This window comes from Neovison vison, chromosome 3, assembly GCF_020171115.1.
Source record: "Neovison vison isolate M4711 chromosome 3, ASM_NN_V1, whole genome shotgun sequence".
Taxonomy (NCBI): Eukaryota; Metazoa; Chordata; class Mammalia; order Carnivora; family Mustelidae; genus Neogale; species Neogale vison.
The window spans coordinates 191,567,303-191,589,483 of record NC_058093.1 but is presented as its reverse complement, the minus strand read 5'-3'; positions in this window follow the sequence as shown (position 1 = coordinate 191,589,483).

The following is a 22,181-nucleotide window of genomic DNA, read 5'->3' as shown; positions in this document are numbered from 1 at the left end:
ACACCCTGATCCGTACATCCATGCAGACACCCAAGTCAATGGTCCTGGGTTAGAATATTGAACCTGACACACCCCTAGGACCTCTTTGGAACCCTCCATTAGTTTTTTCAGGCATCTGTCCTCAGAGGCCTGCTCTGGAATACCAACTTATGATACAACATGTGGCCCCTGTGCCACACAACAGAACAACTCCTGTCCCCAGAAGGAAACCGTGTTCTTGGACCTGTGTCAAAAGCTTAGGATAGGAGAATCCTGCAAGGCCCCTTTGCCACCAGCACATTCTAAGATATCCCTGTTAACAAACCAGCATTGTGACCCATGTGCAAGTCATTCCATGTCAATTCAAGGCCTTGGTACTTCGCCCCAGAGCCACCAGAATGAGCCTGCCATGTTCTTCAGTGGCAATGGTCAATGGAGATATACTTTCCAGGAATCCACGAGGAAGAGTTTTGCTACCCAAACTTTACACTTGGGGAATCCTGGAGCAAACACACCAAACTTCACCTGTCCAGTATAAGGAAACCTTGCTGTTTGGAACATTTCACAAGCCTCAGCGTGGGAAATCCTCCATAGCCTCTAGACACCATCACTCCATTTGTCGGTCAACATAGACACAAATTCCAATGTGAGCAAACACCTGACATCCGCCCCTACTCACGTGCTGGATATCTCAAATAATAAGCAGCACATTGGAACTGCCTTCCGCCTGGCACTGAATTTAACCATAGCTTGTGTTTACAATTGCATTCTCACCTACTGTTCCCCAAACCTCTTGACTGGGAATTCTGGAGCCACAACACAGCATTCTTCCTTCCCCAAAGAAAGAAGAATTGCCTGGTTAGTCTGCCCAGCAGCCCATCATGAGGATCAATCTGCTCCTCCCTGGAGGGAACCCCAAATTATAGGCTGCTGTGGCCACTAGTGCTATGTCTGACAGAGCCTGAGCCTCCAACAAGAGAGTGGAGCCCATATCCAGCATGTGAGACTGGTCATGGCTCAAGTCCATCATCTCTTCCCATCTTTGTTATTCAGGCATCTGTCCCAAGTCCTTTCCTGGAATCTCTGCCAATCAGGGTTTTAGGATCCATAATCAAAAAGTGGGACTGATACAAAGTGAAGGTCAATCAAAGGTTTATTTTGCACCAAGCATCGAGAATGAAAGTGACGGATCAGGGCCATCTCTTGCAAAGAGGTGACCCCTCCAGCCTCACAGACTAACTTTTATAGAAGTAGTTTAGCTGGGCTACACACAGGTAGCCAATGAGATTGCAGTACTCAGAGAACACTGCACAGTCATGCTAAATCTGCCACACACAGGAAAAAAAATGCTAGTTAACACAAGGGTGCCCGATTGAATTTCAATTTACCCTAGTAGATATATGTGTGCCCCAATGATTGGATGTCCTCACCTGGCCTGAACCGCCCTTGTATCAAGGCTTTACAAGTAAGCTCCTCTGGGAGGGGTGGGGTAAATCTAAGTTTACGTAGATTGGGCCTCGATCTAAGTTCACTACATAAACACAAAATGACTCCCTTTGGCCAACCAGGCCCTTACATTCCCCCCTTTTCTTTGGAGATTAGTCAAATCCTTGACTTTTCTGCCAGTTCTCTGTACTCTGGTTGTAAGGGGTTATATTGAGCATGCAAGTCTAACATTTTTATCTCTCTAGATTTCTCTTTTACATAGGACACTAGTTCACAGTCGGCTGATGAGTTAGCCATTTACTGCTTCATCTAATTTCCTACATATACTTTACATAAACAGGTAACAATAAGAGCAACAATAAACTCATAGTCTTTTGATTCTTAGCTTTAGTCCATGCTCAGTGGGGTCCATTGGCTGAGGCTTCCACCTCGGGGGGGGTGTCTTCATCATTGGCTCATTTGATGTGACCCTCGTGAATCCAGGCCCTGGTGCCTTCTACTTTAATTGCTGTGGGGATGGTCAGGATGACATTATATGGTCCCTTCCAGCGGGGCTCCAAGTTCCCCACTTGATAGTGACGTATGCAATCCTAGTCCTTGGGTTGGTAAGGATGTGGTTCTACATCCGTCTCCATCCCAGTGTGGACAGTCCGGATCCCTGCATGGGCTTTTTTTAAGACAGACTGTAGGGCCTGCAGTGACTGGAGTACAGACTGATCAGTAATTTCTGCTGGGGCAACCTCTTGTAGCCGAGGACAGAGTGGGGGTGTGTGGGTCTCCCAAACATTATTTCAAATGGGGTCACCTTGTTTAAATAGGGTGTACATAATGTGGTGAGGAGGGCGAAGGAAGGAGATCCATCCATCCACCGCCAGTTTTGTCAAGGTCTCTTTAAGAGTCCGGTTTATTCTCTCTACTTGCCTGGAACTCTGGGGCCGATAGGCACAATGTAGTTTCCAATTGGTGCCCAAGGCCTTGGCCAATGTCTGTAAGACTGAGCTCACAAATGCAGGGCCATTGTCTGACCCAATCGCGAGAGGCAGTCCAAACTTTGGAATTTTTTCTTCTAGTAGATTTTTTTTTTTTTTTTTTTTTTTTTTTTTTTGCCTACCACTCCTGCCATCTCACGATTGGTGGAAAAAAGCCTTTACCCAGCCTGAAAAGGTAACTATGAAAACTAACATATACATGTGCCCATATTTTAGAGATTTCATTTCTGTAAAATCAATTTCCCAATAAATTCCTGGTTCCTTATCTCTTTCTCTGTTTCCTTTTCCAATTCTAGTTCCTCCCACCTCAACTTCCTGGCATTGAGCACATCTATCAACTACATCCTGAACCATATGCCCTAATTTAGAAACCTGAATTTGCTTGCCTTTAAGGTCCTTGAGTTTGCGTATCTCCAAATAAGTACCCTGACGTATCTGGTCTACTAACTTCTTACCTAGTCTTTGAAGAATTAAATTTCCTCTTTTAATCTTAGCCCAGTTCCCTTCGTCATCTAATTTAGCCCATTTTTGTAAATACTTTAAATCTTCCTCTGAATAGTCCAGTTTTTCTGGTAGGGGTAGAGCCAGGAGTGTAACCAGCTCTTGTACTGTTTCTTGGGCTGATTGCTTTGTGGCTTGCTCTGCTATGTGATTTCCTTTTGAAATCAGATCAGTCCTCTTTTGGTGTCCCAGGCAATGCATAATAGCCAGCTCTTTTGGGTCCCAAATAACCTGAAGGAGAGCCAATATTTCTCCTCTGTTTTTAATTCATTTTCCTTCTGCTGCTAATAGGCCCCTTTCTTTATAAATAGTCCCATGTATATGGAAAGTAGCAAAGGCATACCTGCTGTCTATATAAATGTTGGTGGTTTTACCTTTGGCCATCTGAGTACCAGAGTGAGTGCAATTAGTTCTGCTTTTTGTGCCGAAGTTCCTTGTGACAGGGCTGCTGTCCAGAGTTCCTGCTCAGGAGAAACCACCACAGCCCCACATACCTCTTTCCATTGACCATGTAGCTACTCCCATCTGTGAAGAGAGTCATCTCAACATCTGGGCAGGGAATGTCTCTGAGATCTGGCCTTAGACCTGTGACTTGGCTTAGGACCTCCCCACAGTCGTGTGGATGGTCAACCAGCTCCTCTGGCAGCAGTGTGGCTTTATTTAGCACCACTGGGGGCTGGAAGGTCACTCTTGGTTCGTTGAGGAGGAGGGCCTGATACCCTGTCACTCGGGTGTTCATCACCCATCAGTCGGGTGGAGTCCAGAGAATTCCCTCGATAGCGTGGGTGGTGGTCAAGATGAGATTTTGACCCAAAGTCAAAATTTGCATACTTGCAAAGTCAAAACTTGCATTATTGACCAGGAGGACCAAGGCAGCAATTATGCAAAGGCATGGGGGAGGGGATCCCAGTTGCTACTGGATCTAGTTTCTTGCTAAGATAGCCTATTGGCCTTTGCTAAGGCCCCAGAATCTGAGTTAAAACTCCTTTGGCCACCCCTGCTTTTTCATCCACATACAAGTGGAATGGCTTGGTAACATCTGGGATGGCCAATGCTGGAGCACTCAGTAAGGCTGTTTTTAATTCCTGAAATGCTCCTTCTGCCTCAGCTGTCCACTCTGTCATAGTGAGCCCTTCTTTTGCCAGTTTGTAGGAGATCAGGCAATCTCCACAAACCGTGGTTTCCACAGCCTATAGTACCTCACCGTCCCAAGAAACTCCCTCACTTGTTGGGACGTGGTGGGGTGGGGGTATTGGGTGATCACCTGTTTCCTGGACTCACACAGTGAATGCACTCGTTCGTGGAAATCAAAGCCTTTTAGTGGCATGGCTCAGACAGAACTGTGCATTCTTCACTGACACCCGATACCCTTTTTCCTGCAGAGTCTGTAAGAGAGCTCTCATCCCCCACAAACATGACTCATAATCCTCAGCGGCTACTAGCAAGTAATCAACGTACTGTAACAAAGTGACTCCTGGGTTGGAGGTTCTGTACACACACAAATCCTCATGTAGGGCCTTGCCGAAGATAGTGGGCAAATTCTTGAACCCTTGGGGAAGTCTTTTCCAAGTGAGCTGGCCTTGGAATCCTTCCTTTGGCTCAGACCACACAAAAGCAAAAAGGTGCTGAGAATTCCTTTGCTAAAGACATGCAGAAAAAAATGCATCCTTGAGCTCTAAGATGATATACACAGTTCTTTTGGGGCCCAGGAGGGTATAGGGGTTAGGCACCATTGGGTGGATATCTTCAACCCATTTTTTACCTCCCTGCAAGTCCTGGACGGGTCAGTACTCCCCAGTCTCGGCCTTTTTGACAGGCAGCAAAGGTGTGTTTCATGGAGATTTGTAAGGAACTAGGATCCCCTCTCCTTGGAGGTGTTTAATGTGTTTTTTGATCCCTTCCTTTGCTTCCCTGGGAAGGGGGGTAATGCCGAACGTGAACTGCCATAGCTGTCACCTTTAATTGTACCACCATGAGGTGGGAGGTTGGGGTACCAGGTTGTGGGTATTATAGAGGGCACGGCTTGTATGGAGCACTTGGTGTGGTGAAAAAATAATGAATACTGTTTTTCTGAAAATAAATAAATTGGAAAAAAAATTGTACCACCACTGGAGGTTGTTCTTTGGCCATCCAGGTGGCTTCCCTTCTGCCCAAACCTCGGGAAACTGTTCCTGTATGTTTTGGAGAAGCCCCCCCTTTGTTTCCTCTTGTTTTGAGACTGGCTAGTAAAGGAGGTATTCATCTACTGCTGCCATAAGCACTTGTACAGTGGGTTGTCTCAAGGTTATAGTTTGCCTCCTTCTGAGAACGGAATGCCAGCTCTTAACTTGTGGAGGACATCTCTTCCCATCAAGTTATATGGGGCATTAGGGAGGACTAAAAATTGATGTTTAACACTTCCCGAGGCCAAATTTAAAGTCCTTTCTGATGCACATTTATGTCTTTCTGTGCCATTTACCTTAGTACCCAGACTTCCTCTCCAAGTAGTGTTCCAATAGGTTTAAGTAATGAAGATATTTGGGCTCCCATATCCACCAAAAAATCAACTGATTTCCCCTCCACTTCAATTTTTGCCGGAGGTTCGGGGAGGGGCTCTGAACCATGACCCCTTCATTCTCTGGTGGCAAGCATTGTTGTCTTCCTTTCGGGGCACTCCCTGGCCCAATGTCCTCTTTCCTTACAGTAAGGACACTGATCTGAATCTAATTCTTCCCGCCTGCCTTCTCTGTGCTTAGGATTTTCCTTCCATTTACTATCCTCTAACCATTTCCTCTCTGCCTCATCTAATGCCCAAAACCTAAACCAGTTTTTTTGTCTGTTTTTCATCCTCCTGTGCATCCCTGTTGTTAAAGACCCTTTCTGCTATTCCCACTAACTCAGTATGATTCTTCCCTTCAAATCCTTCAATTTTCTGAAGTTCCCTATATCTGGGGTGACGACTGGCAAAACAAGATCATCTAAGTGAGCTATCGTGCAACTTCCCTGAAGTTTACCTCAAGTCGTCTAGCTTAAGTAAACAAACATTTAAAGACAATCAAATTTAGAATTTAACATCCATAAAGGTGTGTTATTAAAACATAATTTTTCTCTCTAAAATAACCCTCGTCTTCAGAGATAGCCAAATCAGGACTAAGTTATTTGAAAATCAAGTCCAGTTTTAACAAGCTTGGCTTAATTGTTTACATAAACTCAGCAAGAACAGTGAGGGATCATATAAATCTTTTAGAATCTGCTCTGCTGGAACTTATCATGAGGAATCTCTAGGTTGAACTTATGATAGCCTCTCCAGACCAGAAGCCAAGCTACATTCTTGCCATCAGACATGCCTGCCATACCTGTTGATTTGGGTGAATTCCTCTTCCTGAGGCCCGCAAGGAATCCTAAGGTTCCTGCACCTGCCAGGAAGTAACATCCGTTACTCACCTGATAAGGCTGCTGGGAAAACTGTAAGCAATGTATCAAGCCAACAGTTCCAAAGGGCTTTACGTTTCCAGGTTTTATAAAGTCAACCTTAGTTCCTTTAAGCTGTATAGTCATATCTGAGTCTTTTGTAATATATCATTCCAATGAAAGCCATGATAAAATAAAATAACCAATGTTTCCAATCGTGTCCTGTTACAAGGAGAACGTATTCTTATTGAACTTATGCAAATGACTGATTTCCATGGAAGAAAGAATAATTGCTGAGACCTTTTGATTTCAGAGGGTTCAGATAGAGAGAAAAAGTTGAATACCTTGATTTGGTTACAAATGACTACATTTTATCTCTGTAAGTTACAGATAACTTAAGAATAAGTTTCCCTAGTCTGGAAGAGCAAACATAAGACAAAACATTACAGTCTTTCAGTTCACCTAGTCCCATGTTAATAATTCTGGTTTAGTCTGAATGGAGCTTTTACTTCTGTAAATTCTTACCCATTTCAGCTCCAAAATTTCAATGTATCAAAGACCTGTATTTGTCCTGAAAGTCTCCCATATGAATTTTCTTTGAGACGCAATTTATCTTCCAAGAGAATTAAAACAATTACAAATGACAAAAACTCAGAACAGATAAGGTAAAGAGCTGGTGAGATGAGAATTTACAATGTAACTGGCAAGAAAATCAGGTTACTTCCGTGACATGTAATATTTCCATAATTACAATACCAAGTGGTGATCTATCAACGTATTAAAACTTTAGGAAATGCATGGCATTTCCCCAAATGTAACCCAAGATTTATCATTTGTTTAAATCCTGTCAACAATTGTTAAAATCTTAGAAAGTTTTAAAACACATGCCTAAATATAATTAGGAATGTTAAACACCTGATAAAACAAAACATAGAAACTGAATATTCTGGGAAGGCAAAGAGAAAACCATAACCGATCAATTAACTTATGAAAACTTTGTCTTTTTAAACAGAGAGAAAACCAGCTTTTTTTTTTTTTACCAGTGTCTTGTTTTTTAAATAAGCAGATAATGAGTTTTCTAGGTTTCCCTCCCATCGTTACTGATGTTGAAGACAAAGGGAGGGGCATCTTTCAGATGCTGTCCTGCTCGCATCCCTCACAGGAACTTAGGAGCGTCTTAGCTAAGGTCTGTCTGTGTAAACCCCAGACCAGGACACTCCGTGTAGATGACTGTTATGCCATATGAAGCCCCATGGGACTCAGGGTGCAGCCCACTCAGACTCCGTAGTGGAAGTGGATCCATACAGACACATTCACACAGTCAGGCACTGTTCAGATTCAACTTTTTAAATACAGAGTTGCTTTTCTCATTTCCATCAGTATTAATTACACTTAACAGAATTTTGTACTCTTAGAAATACCTGAACCTCTACTGAAGACTAAATATAAACCAATTGTGAGTTAGTACAACAAAATTCTTTGGATGGCAAATTTATCAATCAGTTAAGCACAGAACGTGTTCACCAGCAGATTACTAAAGCACAAACCCAGTTCCAGCAGCCAACGCTCTAGCCTTTTATCCCATTTGGTTAAGACCTACATGTCCAACAAATTTAATTCCATTTGTCATTCAAGCAACCCTTCAGAGTTTCAGGTTACAAAGACGTTGGAAGCCACTTTAACAACTACCCATTAAAACCTTGAGACAGACAAATAACCATCTCCACGTCAGATGCCATGCTCTCCCTCCAGAAATGGGGAGGGGCTATGCAGTACACGTTGGGTCAGAAAAGGCAAGGAATTCCCCAAAACAAAGTGAGTTTCTGCAGCTACTTGGGAATATTCCTTAAAGTCTCTGTCTCGAGTTCGGTTCATCCCGCAGTGCCAGTTCTGCTTACCAAAAGTGGCCCATTAGGCACTATATTCTATGCCCAGCTACAATGAGCCAGCATTGGGCACCTTAACCCGGCATTCGACTAACCCCACTTGACTCCAGTCTTAGCCCTTAACACACGAAATGAATGTGCGAGAAGCCTTACATCTATTATGAAGAACAGAGAGATGAAGTCAGAGTCCCCTTACTCTCTGCTTGCCCCATTCCTTCAATCATAAGGAACAACAGAACAGACAACAAAATGACCAGGCAAAGACAACCACAGGCCCAAGGATTCTTATCCATAACCTGCCACTGGTGGGGACTTTATCCCCCGATCACCTAGGGGGACTCAAACCCCTCAACCGCCCAGGGGTACTCGAACACCCCAACAACCCAGGGGGGCTCGAACCCCCTGACTGTCTAGCGGGACTCAAAGCCTCTGACTGCTCACGGGGACTCGAACCCCTTGACCGTCTAGTGGGACTTGAAACTCCTGGGCTTCTATGGGGACTCAAACCCCCCAACCACCAAGGGCAAATCGAACCCCCTTACCATCTAGGGGGACTCGAACCCCCTGGCCATCTAGGGGGACTCGAACCCCCCAACATCCTATGGAGACTCGAACTCCCCGGCAGGCCCCTGACTGACTAGGGGACTCGAACACCTCGGTGACAGCCTAGGGGGACTCAAAATCCCTGACCACCAGGGGACTCGAACCCTCCCGTCAATCTACCAGCAGAGGGATGGGGCTTCCCCCCATCCACTCCAGCCCTGGGGGCATGGCTGCATCCATCTTCTCCCTGGTGGGCCATACCCTGAAGCTCTAACCAGACAGACAGATAGGATCCCATGATCTTACCTCTGGAGGCTTTCCCCAAAAATTCCGATGCTCTCAGTTCTCGTCGTTTGAATCCGGGTGCTCCCTCCAGTGTTATGGTCAGTAATCAAAGGAGCGAGGCTGATACAAAATGAAGGTCAAGCAAAGCTTTATTTGGCGCCAGCATTGAGAATCAAACTGAATGGTCAGGGCTGTCTCTTGCAAAGAGGCGAGCCCTCCCAACATCACAGACTAACTTTTAGAGGTATTTAGCCAGGCTAAACACATGTGGTCAATGAGATTGCAATACACAGAGAACACTGCACAGTCATGCTAAATCACCACACACAGAAAAAAAAAATGCTAGGTAACACACGGGTGCCCAACTGTATTTCAATTTACCCTAGTACATATATGCGAGCCCTACTGATTGGATGTCTTCACCTGTCCTGAACCGCCCTTGTATCTAGGCTTTGCAAGTAAGTTCTTCTGTGAAGGGTGGGGTCAATCTAAGTTTACTGCATAGCGTCAATCTAAATCCACTACATAAACACAAAATGACTCCCTCTGGCCATCCAGACCCTTACAAGGGAACCTTAAGCACCATAGAGAACTCCTTCTTCCAGATGGCAGGAACCTGTCTGTTGAGATTGGTGTCTAACACTCAGAGTGGGAGCCAACTGCTTGGCCAATGAGAACACACCCAATCCTGAGGGCAGCCCTGGGCACAAACAGGCATTTTGACCCTCAGCCTGAGCATGTCAAACAAGCCCTCTCAGTTGCACCACCAGGATCCCGCATTGCAGGCCTTGTATGCCCCTAGGCCCAAATCATAACACTTCGTGGGATTTTCCAGGCGCCCAGACCCAGAGCCTGGCTCTGAAATGGATGCTTTGGGGAACGCCTGAGATGGAAAACAGCATTCTTCCCTTCCCTGAAAAAGACACCAAATTATGGGGAGCGGCCAGGATCCTTAGAGAGAAAAAAATCTCCCATGGACCCATGAGACCACACATGCATTCTGAGGCCATCCTAGACACACAATCCTGATAGAAAAGTCTGTGCTACCGCCTTCCAGTCACCATAATTACATTTCCTGATGAGCTGTCCTTCAGGTTTATGCATTGGGCCTGCGATCACATCGCCACCATAACCCGATTTGGGTTTGCAGACTTCTCTCCCAAAACCATGGCTCACATGTCCTCCAGAATGTGGTCTCTGGCGCCACAGCACAGGACTGTGCCTGCCATCACCAAGGAAACTGTTCCTGTCACAGTTGCCCAAACTATCTAGATTAGGATAAACCTGAAGTGCCCCTGAGCTCACCCCAATATGGGAGGTATATCTGGATGCAAAAGCCCAGTCTGAAGCACCCTGATCACCTCTATCCACACAGACACACAAAGCAATGGTCCTGAGTCAGAAGACTGAAACTGACATGCCCCTAGGACCTTATTGGAACCCTAGATTAGGTTTTCAGGCATCTGTTCTCAGAGGCCTATTCTGGAAAACGAACTTATAAATCATCATGTGTTTCCTGAGCCAAACAACAGAATTTCTCCTGTCCCCAGAAGGAAACCATGCTCTTCGACCTGTGTCAAACACTCAGGTTGGTAGAATCCTGCATGACCCCTTAGCGACCAGCACATTCTAAGATCTCCCTGGTAACAAATTAGCATTGAGACAGATCTTCTAGAGATTCCATGTCAACTCAAGGCCTTGATACTTCACGCAATAGCCACCAGAACAAACCTGCCATGTTCCTCAGCTGCAATGGTCATTGGAGGTGTGCTTTCGACACATCATTGTGGAAGTGCTCTGCTACCCAAACATTCCACATGGAGGACACTGGAGAAAATAAACCAGACTCCATTTGTCCAGTAGAATGAAAACTTCCTGACTGGAGCATCTCCCAAGATCCAGCGAGTGAAATTCTCCATGGCCTCTTGACACCATCCCTCCATTTGTTGGTCATCATAGACACAAACTCCAGTGTGAGCAAAACTCTGACATCATCCTTACTGAGGTGATGAATATCTCGAATAAGCCACTGCACACTAGAACTGCCTTCTGCGTGACACTGAATTTAACTGTAGCTTGGGTTTACAATTCCATCCTCACCTCCATGGACCCAAACCTCTCTTGGTAGGGAATTCTCAAGCCACATTGCAACATTCTGCTTTCCCCATAGAAAGAAGAAGTGCCTGGTGAGTCTGCCCAGAAATGCCATATGTGGGTCAATCTGCTCGGCCAAAGAGGGATTTATAGACTGCCTCAATTTAAGGTTACCTGGCCACTAGTGGTGTGTCTGACAGAGCCTGAGCCCCGAACTCATGTCAGCCACCAGGAGAGAGGGCACCATATCCAGCATGTGGGATCTGCCATGGCCCAAGTCCATCAACTCTACCCATCCTTGGTATTCAGGCACCTGTCCCCAGTCCTTTGCTGGAATCGCTGCCAATGGGGGAACCTGAAGCACAATAGAGAACTCCTTCTTCCCAATTGCAGGAAACATGGCTGTTGGGATGGGTGTCCAACCCTCAAATTGAGAGCCAGCTACATGGCCAATGAGACCATGCACATTCCTAAGGGCTGCCCAGGGAACAGGCATTGTGACCCTCAGCCAGAGTATGCTTTCAAACAAACCCTCTCAGTTGCACCACCAATTTCCCGCATTGCAGGCCTGGGATGCCCCTAGGCCCGAATCCTAACCCTTCGTGGGATTTTCCAGGCACCCAGACACAGAGCCCCTCTCTGGAATCCCTGTTTTGGGGCATGACTAAGATGGAAAACGACACTTCCCTTCCACGGAAAGGCCACCAAAATATTGGGAGACGAGGGGATCCTTAGAGAGGAAAAATCTCCCGTGGACCCATGAGAATACACCTGAATTCCAAGGCCATCCTGGTCACACAATCCAGATGAAAAAGCCTGTGCTACCTCCTTCCAGTCACTTTAATTGCAGTTTCTGATGAGCTACCCTCCCGGTCTATGCATTGGCCCTAGATCACCTCACCCCTAACCCTAACACGAGTTTGTGTTTGCAGACTTCTCTCCCAAAACCATGGCTCACATGCCCTCCAGGATGGGGTCTCTGAAGCCACATCACAAGACTGGGCCTGCCATCCCCAACGAATCTTTGCCAGTCACAGTTGCACAAACCCACCAGATTAGGAGAAATCTGCAAGGACCCTGAGCCAACTCCAATATTGGAGGCCGTTCTGGAAGCAAATGTGCAGTCTGAAACAGCCTGATCACCTAAATGCAGGCAAACACCCGAGTCAATGGGCCTGAGGCAGAAGATTGTACCAGACATGCCCCTAGGACCTCATTTGAACCCAAGATTAGGTTTTCAGACATCTGTCCTCCAAGGCCTATTCTGGAATACCACCTTATAATACAACTTTGGGTCCCTGAGCCACACAACAGAATTTGTCCTTTCCCCAGAATGAAACCGTGCATTCGACCTGTGCCAAACACTCAGGGTAGGAGAATCCTGCACGGCACCTTAGCCAACAGCACATTCTAAGATCTCCCTAATAACAAACCAGCATTGTGGCCCATCTTTAATAGATTCCCTGTCAACTTAAGGCCTTGGTACTTTGCCCAGAACCACCAGAATGAACCTGCCATGTTCCTCAGCTGCAATGGTCAATGGAGGTGTGTTTTCCAAGCATCCATGCGGGAGAGCTTTGCTACCCAAACTTTCCACATGGGGGACACTGGAGCAAACAAACCAGACTCCCCCTGTCCAGTAGAAGGAAACCTTGTTATCTGGAGCATCTCACAAGCCTCAGCATGGGAAATCCTCCAAGCCTTCTTGACGCAACCCCTCCACTTGTTGGCCATCATAGACACAAACTCCAGTGTGAGCAAGCATCTGACATCCGCCCTTACTCAGGTGCTGGATATCTTGTATCCGACACTGCACATTGGAATTGCCTTTTGCTTGGCACTGAATTGAACCATAGCTTGAGTTTACAATTCCATCCTCAACCTACTGGCTCCCAAGACCTGTTGATAGGGAATTCTGGAGCCTCAACGAAGCACTCTGCCTTCCCCATAGAAAGAAGAAGTGCCTGGTGAGTCTGCCCAGTAGCCACATGAGGATCAATCTCCTCGGCCCTCGAGGGAACCCAAAAGTATAGGCTGCCCTGGCTACTATGGCTGTGTCTGACAGAGCCTGAGACCAGACTTAGTTTCAACCACCCAGAACGCGTGTCCCATATCCAGCATGTGAGACCGGCCATGGCCCAAGTCTGTCATCTCTACCCATCCTTGATATTCAGGCACCTGTCCCCAGACATTTGCTGGAATCCCTGACAAGGGAGGAACCTAACGCAAAATAGAGAACTCCTTCTTTCACATGGGAGGAAACCTGGGTGTTGGGATAGGTGTCCAACACCCAAAGTGAGAGCCAGCTGCATGGCCAATGAGACCACGCCCACTTCTGAGGGCTGCCCTTGGCAGAAACAGTCATTGTGACTTTCATTTTGAGTATGCGTTCAAACAAGCCCTCTCAGTTGCACCACCAGTATCCAGCATTGCAGGCCTGGTATGGCCCTAGGCCCAAATCCTAACCCATGGTGGGATTTTCCAGGCTCCCAGACCCAGAGCCCGTTTTTGGAATCCGTGTTTTGGGCACCCCTAAGATGGAAAACAGCACTCTTCCTTTCCTTGAAAAAGCCACCAAACTATGGGGAACCACCAGGAACATTAGAGAGGAAATGTCTTCATGGACCCATGAGACCACACCTACATTTGGAGTCCATCCTGGACACACAACCCAGATAGAAAAGCCTGTGCTACCACCTTCTATTCATGATAATTATAGTTCCTGACATCCTTCCCTCTTGGTCTATGCACTGGGCCTGCGATCACATCACCACTAACTCACACCAGTATTTGAATTAGCAGCTCCCCTCCAAAAACCATGGCTCACATGCCCTCCAGGATGGGGTCTCTGCAGCCACACCACAAGACTGTGGCTACCATCCTCAAGGCAACTGTGCCCGTCAGTTTTCCAAACCTCTCAGAGTATGAGAAACCTTAATGCCCCTGAGCCCACCCCAATATTGGCCGCCAATCATTGGCTGCAATGCACAGTCTGAAATACCTTGATAACCTACATCCAGGCAAAAGGCCAAGTCAATGGTCTTGAGTCAGATGCTTGAAACTGACATGCTCCTAGGACTTCATTGGGATGCAATATTAGGTTTTCAGGCATCTGTCCGCAGGGACCTGTTCTGGAATACCAACTTAAGATACAACATGTGGTCCCTGAACCTCACAATAAAACAATTCCTGTCCCCAGAAAAATACAGTGGACTTAGACCAGTGTCAAACCCATAGGTTAGGATAATCCCTCATGGCCCCTTAGCCACCAGCACATTCTAAGACCTACTGGGTAACAAAGCAGTATTGGGACCCATCTGTAAAAGATTCCATGTCAAGTCAAGGCCTTGGCACTTGGCCCAAGAACCACCAATACACACCTGTCATGTTTGTCAGCTGCAATGGTCATTGCACTTGTGTATTCCAGGCATCCATGCGGAAGGACTCTGCTAACAAAATTTTCACATGAGGGACTCCGGAGCAAACAAACCAGATTCCACCTCTCCAGTAGAAGGAAACCTTGCTATTTGGAGCATCTCACAAGCCACAGCATGGGGAGATCCTCCATGGCCTCTTGACACCACCTCTCCATATGTCAGTCATCACAGACACAAACTCAAGTGTGAGAAAACATCTTTCATTTGCCCTTACTCAGGTGCTGGATATCTTGAATGAATCACTGCACATTTGAACTGCCTTCTTCTTTCAACTAAATTTAACCCTAGCTTGTGTTTACAATTCCATCCTCACTCTACTGGTCCCAAAGTCCGCTTGATAGGGAATTCTGGAGCCACAATGCAGCATTCTGCCTTCCCCATAGAAAGAAGAAATGCCTGGTGAGACATGAGTCTCACATGAGTATCATCTGCTCGGCCCTCATGGATCCCCGATTTATAGGCTGCTCTGGCCACTAATGCTATGTCTGACAGAGCCTGAGCCCTGACCTCATGTCAGCCACCCAGACAGCAGCACCCATATCCAGCATGTGAGACTGGCCATGGCCCAGTCCATCCTCACTATCCATCCTTGGTATTCGGGCATCTATCTCCAAACCTTTGCTGGAATCCCTGCCAATTGGGGAACCTGAAGCCCAAGAGAGAACTGCTCCTTCTTCATGGCAGGAAACCTAGCTGTTGGGAGGGTGTCCAACCCTCAGAGAGGGAGCCAGCTGCATGGACAATGAAACCATTCCCACTGCTGAAGGGTGTCCTTGGAACAAACAGGCATTGTGACCCTCAGCCTGAGCATGCTTTCAAACAAGCCCTCTCAGTTGCACCACCAGGATACTTCATTGCAGGCCTGGTAGGTCCCTAGGCCAAAATCCTAACGCTTGGTGGGAATTTCTTGGTGCCCAGACCAAGAGCCCATCTTTGGTATCCCTGTTGTTGAGCACCCCCAAGATGGAAAACAGCACTCTTTCCTTCCCCGAAAAAAAAAAACACCAAATTATGGGGATCTGCCAGGATCCTTAGAGAGGAAAAATCTCCCATGGACCCATGAGAGATGCATTCCCATGGACTGCATTCCGAGGCCATCCTGGACACACAATGCAGATAGACAAGGCTATGCAACCGCTGTTGAGTCACCCTAATTACAGTTCCTGACAAGCTGCACTCCAGGTCAATGCATTGGACTGCGATTACCGCACCACTAAGCCTAAACCTAGTTTTCGTTTGCAGACTTCTCTCCCAAAACCATGCCTCACATGTCCTCCAGGATGGGGTCTCTGGAGCCACACCACAGGACTGTGCCTGCCAACCCCAAGGAAACTTTGCCCATCACATTTGCCCAAACCCTCCAGATTAGGAGAAACCTCAAAAGCCCCTGATCCCACCCCAATATAGGAAGCCACTCTGGATGCAAACGCAAAGTCTGAAACACCCTGATCACCTACATCCAGGCAGACACTCAAGGAAATGATCCTGAGTCAGAAAATTGAACCTGATATGCCCTTTGGCCACATTTGGAACCCTAGATTAGGCTTCAGGCATCTTTCCTCAGAGGGCTATTCTGGAATACCAAGTAAGGATACAAAATGTGGACCCTGACCCACACAACATTACATCTCCTGTCCTAAGAAGAAAACTGTGCTCTTTGACCTGTGCTAAACTCTCAGGGTAGGAGTATCCTGCATGGCACCTTAGCCACCAGCACCTTCTAAGAGCTCCATGGTAACAAACCAGCATTGGAACCCATCTGTAAGAGATTCCATGTCAACTCAAGGCCTTGGCAGTTGGCCCCAGAGCTATCAGAACTAACCTGTCATGTTCGTCAGCTGCAATGTTCATTGGACATGTGCTTTATAGGCATCCATGCGGAAGAGCTCTGCTACCCAAACTTTCCACATGGGGGACCCTAGAGCAAACAAACCAGACTCCACCTATCCAGTAGAAGGAAACCTTGTTGTTTGGAGCATCTCACAATCCTAAGCATGGGTAATCCTCCATGGCCTCTGGAAGCCACCCCTCCATTTGTAGGCCATCATAGACACAAACTCCAGTGTGAGCAAACATCTGACATCTGCCCTTACTCATGTGCTGGGTATCTCGAATAAGCTGCTGCACAATGGAAATGCCTTCTGCTTGACACTGAATTTATCTGTAACTGGTGTTTACAATTCCATCCTCACCCTACTCGTCCCCAATCCATCTTGATAGGGAATTCTGGAGCCACACCGCAACATTCTGCCTTCCCCATAGAAAGAAGTGCCTGATGAGATTGCCAAAAAACCCCACATGAGGATCATCTGCTCAGTCCTCGAGGATCCCCGATTTATAGACTTCCCTGGCCACTAGTGCTGTGTGTGACAGAGCCTGACACCCAACATCTTGTCAGCCACCCATAAAGCAGGGCCGATATCCAGCATGTGAGACTGGTCATGACCCAATCTGTCCTCTCTCCACATCCTTGGTATTCGGGCATCTGTCTCCAGACCTTGGCGGGAATCCCTTCCAATGGGGGAAACTGAAGTCCAATAGAGAGCTTCTCCTTCCCCAAGGCAGGAAATCTAGCTGTTGGAATGGTTGTCCAACCCTCATAGAGAGAGCCAGCTGCAATCACAATGAGACCATGCCGACTTCTGAGGGGTGCCCTAAGAACAAACAGGCATTGTGACCCTCAGCCTGAGCATGCTTTCAAACATCCTCTCTTTATTGAACTACGAGGATCCCACATTGCAGGACCGATACGTCCCTAGGCCCAAATCCTAACATTTGGTGGGAATTTCCTGGTGCCTAAACCCAGAACCCGTCTCTGGAATCCCTGTTTTGCGGCACCCCAAGATGGAAAACATCACTCTTCCCTTCCCCAATAAAACCACCAAACAATTGGGAACCACCAGGATCCTTAGAGAGGAAAAATCTCCCATGGACCTATGAGACCACACCTCCATTCCGAGGTCATCCTGGACCCACAATGCCGATAGAAAAGGCTGTGCCACCATCATCGAGTCACCCTAGTTACAGTTCATGATGAGCTGCCCTCCAGGTTGACACATTGGGCTGCGATCATCGCACCACCAAGCCTAAACCTAGTTTTCTTTTGCAGACTTCTCTTCCAAAACCATGCCTCACATGTCCTCGAGGATGGGGTCTCTGGAGCAACACCACAGGACTCTGCCTGCCATCCCCAAGGAAATTTTGCCCCTCACATTTGCTCAAACTCTGCAGATTAGAAGAAACCTCCAAGGCCCCTGATCCCACCGCAATATTGGAAGCGGCTCTGGATGCTAATGCACAGTCTGAAACACCCTGATCACCTATATCCAGGCAGACACCTAAGTCAATGATCCTGAGTCGGAAAATTGAACCCGACGTGCCCCTAGGACATCATTGGAACCCAATAATAGGTTTTCAGGCATCTGCCCTCAGATGGCTGTTCTCTAAAACCAACTTATGATACAACATCTGTTCCTGAGTCACACAACAGAACATCTCCTGTCCTTAGAAGGAAATTCTCCCCATTCCAATGTCTCCATGAACCCAAAGCCATATTAGGACCCATCTGCAGGAGAGTCCATTTCAACTCAGCCCCCTCTGTTGCTCCCCCTGAGCCAGCAGTTCTAAACTGTCTTGTTACTAGGAGACAATTGGAATGCAAGGCAGGCTGCCCAGGCATCCATCCTTAGAACCGTGCTCTGGACTCCTTCTGTATGGGATGCATTCCAAAAGGTCTCAATTGTCCGCAGAAGGAATCCTTGCTGTTTGGAGCATCTCACAGGTCCCATCGTGGGAAAATTTCATGGCCTCGTGATGTTCCCCCACCTTCATGAAGGGGCCATCATGGACAGAAACACCAACCTGAGCCAACCTCTGATCCTTGCCCTGATTTCAGATGCATGAGATCTCGATTCAGCTCTGCACAGGGTGACTTCTGTGCCCTCGCCCCGAAACTGAAGCCTAGCTTGTGTTCTCAGACTTCCGTCCTCACACTCCTGGCCCACAAGCGCTCCAGTTTGGCAGTATTGGAGCCACAATGCAGCACTCTGCCTGCCCTCCAGAAGAAAAATGTTACCCTCTGGGGCTACCCAGAAATGCCAAGTGACTCTCAACCTGTACGCCACTAGACTCTACTCCAATTATACAGTCTATCCCTGGACACTAATGCCCTGTCTGACACAGCCTGAGCCCAGAACTCCAGATCGACACCCAGAGGGCTGGCCACACACTGATCACATCAGACCCGCCATATCCTTAGGTCCTCATCTCTTCCCAACCTCGATTTTCAGGCTGCGGAACCTAGACCTTATCTCCAATTATTGCCTAGGGATGTACGTGATGCAGAAATCAGAACTCATCCTTCCCCATGGCAAGAAATATTATGGATGTAATGTTGTCCAACATTTTGTGTAGGAGAAACCAGTGTGGCCCGTGAGGCCCTGCACATGCTTGAGGACAGCATTCGGCACAAACATGCATTGTGATCCTCAGCGTTAACCCTGTTCTCAGGTAAGTCCTCTCAGTGGCTGGACCAAGAGCCCGCTTATGGGGCTTGCAGTACCCTTAGGCCCCATCCTTAACTGGAGTTCGGGCTGTCAAGGTGCCCCTTCCCAGTGTTCTGTTCTAGAATTCCACTTTGGTGAGACAAAAAAGGCTAAAAAAAAAAAAAAACCCATTCCACAAAATGCATCCAAACTCTTGGGATCGGGACAAATCCCCACAGAGGGACACTCGTCCATGGCCCTTGAGGCCATCCTGACATTCCATGGCCATCGTTGACTCAGAATCCAGAGGCAAAAGCCTGAGGAAGCGCTTCACACTCGCCATTTGTTCATATCCCAAAGAGTTCTCCTAACGGTCTGTAGATCGGGCCTTCCATACCTACGTCGCCAAACCTAAGCTGAGTTTGTGTTTTCAGACTTCTGTCTCCACAGTCCTGACAAAACACCCTCCATGCTGGGGCCCCTGTTGCCACAACTCAGGACTGTGCCTGTCCTCTCCAAGAGAATTCTGCCCATTCCATTGGCAACAACCGTACAAATTAGAAGAAACCTCCAATGTTCCCTAGGCCATCCCAATAATGTAGGCCTCCCAGGACAAACAGGGGTGATCTGAGACAAGCTGAGCAACAGCCTCCACTCAGAACCAAAGACAGATGTCCACAGAGAAGAAGATTGGACCAGACAGGACCATAGGCCCTAATCGGACACATTGCTTTTGTTTCCAGGCATCTCTCCTCAGAGGCCTGTCTTCCAATATCAGCATATGGGGGTTTCCTGAGGCACCCATCAGATCATATCTCGTCTCCACATGAGAAACTTGCTCTTTGGAGCTGTCTCAAAATCTCTGATTAGGAGAATCCTTCAGGACCCCAGTGCCACCACCCCATTCCAAGGTCTCCATGAAGACAAACCCACATTAGGACCCATATGCAGGAGAGTCCATGTCAACTCAGTCCCCTTGGTTGCTTCCCCAGAACTAGCAGATCTTACCCGTCTTGTTACTAGCAGACAATTGGAATGTGAGGAGGGCTGCCCAGGCATCCATCCTTAGAACCCTGCTCTGGAGTCGTTCCATACGGGATGCCCTGGAGCCATCCAACAGGTCCAGACTGTCCTGCAGAAGGAATCTTTGTGGTTTGGAGCATCTCAGAACTCCCACCATGGGAAAACTTCCATGGCCTTGTGATGCCTGGCCCCTTCGTGAAGGGGCCATCATGGACAGGAACCCTAACCTGAGCCTACGTCTGAGCCTCGCTATGACTTCAGATGCACGGGATTTCGATTCAGCTCTGCAGAGGGTGCTTTCCGTGCCCTCGCCCAGAAACCTAAGCCTAGCTTGTGTTCTCAGACTTCCGTCCTCACACTCCTGGCCAACAAGCGTTCCAGTTTGGCAATACTAGAGCCACAATGAAGCACTCTGCCTTCCCTCCAGAAGAAAAAAAAAATTGTTCTCTGGGGCTACCCAGAAACCCCAAATGGGGATCAACCTGCTCTCCACTCGACTGTACCATAATTATACAGTCTACCCTGGGCATTAATGAACTGTTTGACAGAGTCTGAGCCTAGAACTCCCGACCGACACCCAGACAGCTGTCCGCACACTGAGCACATTGTATCCACCATGGCCTTAGGTCGTCATCTCTTCCCAACCTTGGTTTTCAGGCTTCAGAACCTAGACCTAAACTCCAATCACTGCCAAAGGTTGATAGTGATGCAGAAATCAAAACTCATCCTTCCCCATGGCAAGAAATATTGTGGTTGGCATGTCGTGCAATATTCAGTGTAGGAGAAACCTTGTGGCCCATGAGGCCCCGCCCATGCTTGAGGGCAGCGTTGGGCCCTATCATGAATTGTGACCCTCAGCGTGAGCTCCATCTCAATTAAGGCCTCTCAGTGCCTGGAGCAAGAGCCCGGATATGGGGCTTATGACGCCCCTAGGCCCCCAATCTTAACCAAAGTTCGGGATGTCCAGTCGCCTCTCCCCAGGGCTCTGCTCAAGAATCCCTCTTTTGGTGGGAGACCTGGTTATGAAATAGAAAGGACTCCTACCATCCCAAGAATGACCCCTAACTCTTGGGATCGGGCCAAATCCCCATAGTGTGTAGACTCGTCCATGCGCCATGAGGCTAACCCATCATTTCATGGCCATCGGTGACACAAAATCCAGAGACAAAAGCCTGAGCAAGCACCTCACACTCACCTTTTGTTCACATCCTGAATATGTCTCCTCACAATCTGTAGATCGGGCCTGCCATACCTACGTCCCAAAACCTAAGCCAAGTTTGTATTTTCAGACTTCTGTCCCCACAGCTCTGACCAATCACCGTTCATGCTGGGGCCCCTGTTGCCATAACTCAGGACTGTGCCTGTCCTCTACAAGGGAATTCTGCCCATTCCATTGGCAACAACCATGCAAATTAGGAGAAACCTCCAAAGTCCCGAGGCCATCCCAATAGTGTAGGCCTCCCAGGACAAACAGGGGTGATCTGACACCAGCTGAGCTACAGCCACCACTCAGAACTGTAGACAGATGTCCACAGAGAAGAATATTGAACCAGACAGGCCCCTAGGCCGTAATAGTATCCATTGATTTGTTTTCCAGGCATCTTTCCTCAGAGGCCTGGTTTCCAATACCAGCCTATGGGGGTTTCCTGAGGCACCGTCAGGGCAAATCTCGTCTCCACACGGGAAACTTGCGCTTTGGGGCTTTGTCAAACCCTCCGATTAGGAGAATCCTTCAGGGCCTCAGTGCCACCACCCCATTCCAAGGTCTGCATGGACACAAGCCAACATTAAGACCCATTTGCAGGAGAGTACATTTCAAGTCAACCCCCTTGCTTTCTCTACAAGAGCCAACCAACTGAACCTGTCTAGTCACTAGGAGACAATTGGAATGTAAGGCGGACTTCCCAGGCATATATCCTTAGAAACAAGCTCTGGAGTCATTCCATATGGGGCATACTGGAGCCCTCCAACAGGTTTCGATTGTCCTGCAGAAGGAAAACTGGTGGTTTGGAGCATCTCAATACTCCCATTGAGGGAAAAACTCCATGGCCTCGTGTTGCCCCGTCCCCTTCATGAAAGGGCCATCATGGACAGAAATACCAAACTGCGCCAACGTCTGATCCT